The sequence below is a fragment of the Camellia sinensis genome, chromosome 5, assembly GCF_055761805.1.
Source record: "Camellia sinensis isolate YWXY chromosome 5, ASM5576180v1, whole genome shotgun sequence".
Taxonomy (NCBI): Eukaryota; Viridiplantae; Streptophyta; class Magnoliopsida; order Ericales; family Theaceae; genus Camellia; species Camellia sinensis.
The window spans coordinates 150,639,981-150,645,233 of NC_138965.1; positions in this window are offsets into that span (position 1 = coordinate 150,639,981).

Below are 5,253 nucleotides of genomic sequence, written 5' to 3' on the forward strand. Positions count from 1 at the left end.
TCCTATGCACCCACCACGGCTATTCCTGTGCCCAGTGCCACTGCTAATATTGTCAATGCTCAAGATCCACAAAACTAGGGTAATCCAGTTTTTCCAGCACAAACATAGCCAATCCCAGCACAAGCTTCCAAAGCCCTGGTTTATCAGATCGACGCTCCGTTCGAGTTTGAGGTTGACCCAATTGCACTCAAGGTCAACAAACTAGAGAAATTGCTCAAGAGAGTGCAAGGGGTCAATTCCATTCCAAACATAAAGAATGGATATACCGAATCTACGGTTACATTACCAGAGCGGTTCAAAATGCCGCACATTGATCGTTTTGATGACTCCAGGGACCCGATGGTTCATCTACGTTTGTTTTTAGACATCTTGCGGCCGATGGGTTTGACTAGGTTGTAGAAGCTATCCCTTTTTGGTCGGACTATGTCGGGTATAGTGGCCATCTGGTACGCCAAGTTGAAAAACTCAGTAAAGCAGAATTAAGATGAATTAGTTGAGTCTTTCATGGCACAGTACTCTTACAACACTCAAATGGAAATCACAACCCGTGATCTCAAGGCGACTCGTCAAGAGCCAAAAGAAGGCTTCTCTGAGTTTGTGACGAGATGGAGGTCCAAAGCCTCAATGATGACCACTCGACCTTCAAAAAAATATCAGATAAGAATGGTTGTCATGAATCTGCATGGCAAGTTGCTACAGAAGATGATTGTTCTACCTCTATTTAAATTCACAGAGCTTCATGAAATGGGGGTTCAAATTAAGGATGCCATGAAATAGGGACTTATTACTAAGGATAAGGAGCTAGTTAAGAGGCCATTTGTTCGCAATTCCAATACTGCCAGTGGTAGCACAGCTGCGAGGCCATTGGACGTAAGTGTTATTACCACAACGAAGACTGCCGACTCTTTCGCCAATATAGGCCCACAAATATCATCCAACCCTATCCGACCTCAAGGGAGGACCTTTAACCAACTATACATAACCCTATCCAAAGCCATGCAAATGCTCATCAAGAAAGGGCACTTAAAACCCTTAGAACCTCACCCTCTGTCTGACCCTCTTCCACCCAAGCATAACCCTACAAAATACTGTGCTTTTCACCAGCAGCATGGTCATGGCACCGATCAGTGCTTCCGATTACGTCATGAGATGCAAGATCTTATTGACAATAAGGTGATCGCTCTACCCTAGAAACCAAATGTAACCACGAACCCGCTCCCAGCCTATAATCAAGTCCTCCCACTTTGAAACCTAAACCTTATCCATACACTGGCCACCTCTTATGACCCCAGTGAATATATTACCCCCTCCCACCTACCAAAACCGACGTTGTTCATTCCTGAAGCCGCAGATCTATGCATGATGGACACATCCAAACCTCAACCCAAGCCTGTGGTGATGATTCTTACAATGAGAGGGAGGTCGACCTTGAAGAAAGGTACTAGTCTATTGTCGGAGTGTCATGGGGACTTATCTGAGAGGGTGTATGACCCGAGCTGCTATATTGTGCCAACTAGTCAAACCAAGCTTGAATTGGTGCTACTAATCTCGGCAGGCATCAATGTGGTCAGGGAGGATGGCCTGAGCCAAGGGTTGGATAATTTGGCAGACCTCTAAGAGGATTTGGACAACCTGCCATTCTTTAAGGAGCATAACCAAGAAGATGTACAGATCGGGTAGTTCGACCTGAACGGATCGACTGATAACACCGAATGGCTGAGTGATGAGCCAGACAAGAAAAAGAAACTGGGATAAAACCAAAGGAAAAGGAAACAGAGATAGCCGCAACGGCTGGGAAGGTTGATGAGAAAGGAAAACTGTCGGAGAGCACATGCGTGGGAAACCCAGGTCAAGAAGTGGGAGTTGTGAACACCACAGACACTGAACCGGAAGCTGCATTGAGGCAGTTTGAGAGAGAAAGAGCTGAGGATAGCCAGAAAACTACAACCACATGTCACCCTAAGGGGGACACTTGTACTATGAAGATGATTCAGGTGGAGCTGGACAACTGTTTGTCGGCCGTTGAGGGCGAGTGGTGGGACGACAAAGATCTGCATCTAGCCTATAATGACGAAGACTGAGGCATTACATCCCAGATAATATATGGCATGCTGAGGAGATAGGTCATCTTACCCGAAGTGAACGGTACTTTAAGCTGCCACACCTGGATCAAGTAGAGCCGTCAAGAAATGATAAGGAGGTTGAGAAATAGAAGGAGAAGCAACTAGAAGAGGAGTTAGTTCTGAAGCAACTCAAGAAAGTCCAAGCTGATATCTCTATCTGGGGGCTGCTTATGGCTTCATGGGTGCACCGGCAGACAGTATTGTCGGAAATGGACAAGGCTAAATTTCCCATTGATACTACGCCCGAACAACTTGTGGGCTTGGTCTTTCCAGGTGTCACTAAGCCAATGCTCAACTTCTCGGACAAAGAGCTATCGCCGAAAGGATTGGTTCACAACAAACCGTTATACATTTTTGTGGAATGCAAGGAGAAGTGGGTGTCAGTGGTGTTGGTAGATACTGGTTCTGCCATTAATGTATGTTCGTCCCATACTACTTACGTAATTGGCCTTAAACCTGCAGACTTTATCCCCACAGCCCAAATGATACGAGAATATGACAATACAAGCAGAGAATTCATGGGTACAATGAAAGTACGAGTCCAAGTGGGTCCATCTGAGCAAGAGATCGAGTTTCACGTCCTAGATGTACCGACTACCTTTAACCTGCTACTAGGGAGGCCTTAGTAACTTCATGTGAAGGTTGTGTCCTCCACCCTCTATCAAATGTTGAAGCATCCTCATGGAGAAAGAGTAACAATCGTTTTTGGGAACTCATCCATCCATCCACCTCCGGAGGTGACTACGCCAGTGCTAGAGATCAATCATGGTGATGAAGATGTGTTCCTCTCGGGATTCACTCTGGTTGAAGCCCAAGTAGTGCAAACAATTCTGGTCGCGGACGAAGTCATGTACTTTAATACCCAGTTCATATACATCATGAACAAGCTACGGCATATTCCAGGACTGGGGCTTGGAAAGAGTGGGCGGAAGGGTGTTGCAACATTAGCAAAGGCACCACACAACCCGCATACATTTGAACTGGGCTATGTGCCCACCAAAGAGGACTGGATAAGGAAAGGAGAAGAGATGAGGGGCAAAGCCAAAGCCAAGAGAGCTGGGAAGCATTATGAGCTTGTCCACAGGCCAATACAAAGGACGCTAAATGGCGATTTTGTTCGAGAACGAGAGGATTTTCCTTTTTGCGGCTTTCCTGAGCCTTGGGTAAATTCCTCGAACGAGCGTGTCCTCGGGTTTGAGATCTTCTTTGACCATCAGCTGCAAGACAGTGATGAGGAAAGGGTTGAACCAAGCATCAAAGTTAGCCAAAGCACGGAAGATGACTCAGATAGCAGTGAGGCTAAAGTAGGGGTAACACTGGCCAATCTCCTTACAGATCCCGCGACTGGCCTAGAGAACTTGGGGGATAACTTTACTGTCTCCATGATCAGGGAAGAACCGGGTGTGGACCCAACCAGTCGTATTTTGGATACATCAAAGGCGTCGTGTCTTACTTGGCAACTAGAGGAGGGCTTTCTTTCCAGTTCTGAATCAGGTGATGAGCCAGAATCTGATTCCACTAAGTCTGTGGAGTCGGGATTAGATTCAAGTCAGTCCGAGAGGTCTGGGTCTGGCATTCCTGGGGATGGTATCCCGGATGCCAAAGTCCTATCTAGGTCTTCATTCGACTTTTCTTTTGAGTCTGTAATCAAAGATCTGGACCTTTTAAATGAAAACGCTGCAGATTCTGTGTACTTTTCTGTGCCGCTGGTTTATTGCATTGACCAAGATTTTCATAATTTTAATGAAAACGAAGAGGAAGAAATTCCTCTGGCTTTGAAAAACTTGATTAATCGAGAGGAGGAGAGGCGTGCTAAGCCGTGTATTGATGAAATCATTGCCATTAATGCAGGTACTGAGAAGGATTAGGGCCGGCCCTGGCCTAAGGCTAATAAGACCTGTGCCTTAGGCCCCCAAATTTTGACCCAAAAATAGGGCCCCCAAATTTAAAAAAAAATGTTATAGGCAAAAAAAAATTTTCTTTTTTTTTAGGATCAATTTAAAGAGCCCCAAAATATTTTATTGGACCCATGTATGGTTTAGCCCATATTTATTTATATGTGTGGTTTGACCCATATTTATAAAGATGAAAACATATATAAAATAAAAAAAAAAAATTGTTTGGGCCCCACCCAAGAAGAACATAACAATACATACAAATTACATAGCTCAGTTAGTGCTTTCATTCAACTCAATGCTTTCAAACTCTCTCTCTCCCTCTCCCTCTCTCTCTCACGAACACGAAGTGGTGATGAAGAAGGAAACAAAGCAAGCATAAAGCAGGAGATGCAGAGTGAGCGACTCACTCTCTCTCTCTCTCTCTCTCACACACACACACACACACAAACACTCTCCCTTATAGTAAGTCCTCTCTCACTATCAGATTTTATTAAATAAAGTTGCCCTAATTTTTTTTTCTACATTCTTTCTTTATCAATTAGTGGAATAATAAATTTGCCCTAATTTTTTTTTTACCTTCTTTATCTATTAGATTTTAGTGAAATAAATAATGTTGCCCTAATTTTTTTACCTAGGTCTTTATCATTTTTAATTGAATAATTTTTTCCTAATTTTTTTGCCCTAATTTTGTTTCATTAAATTGTTTTTTTATAATTTCTTTGCTATCAGATATGAGATAATTCGTGGATTGTGATTTGTGGATTGAAGTGTTTGTGATTATATTCATGTTCCCTAGGAAGTATATTTCTAGAAATGAAAAGAGAAAAAAGAAGATGAAATTAGAACAATTAATTCAATCTCAATCGGGGAGCACTTGATAAATATTTTGGTACCAAGAAACAAGTAGATATTTCGGGTTCAAATGACAATGATGATGAAGATTTGGTAATTGAAGAACCTACTCATTGTGTGAATAATAATGAGAATGATGATTTGGTGATTGAAGAGCCTAGTGAACATATGAATGAGAATGAAGATTTAGGAAATGTAGAATCTAGTGAAAGTGAAGATTTCAATGTTGAATGTAGACCTCTAAGCATTTATGACCCTAGTAATTCGGACAAGATTGATAAAAACTTAAGAGATTTATTAGTTGAAAGAGGTCCTATAAGAGGTAATGGTGTGAATTTCCCCTAGATGACAAAGATAGGTATTTTTCTTCTACATTTTAC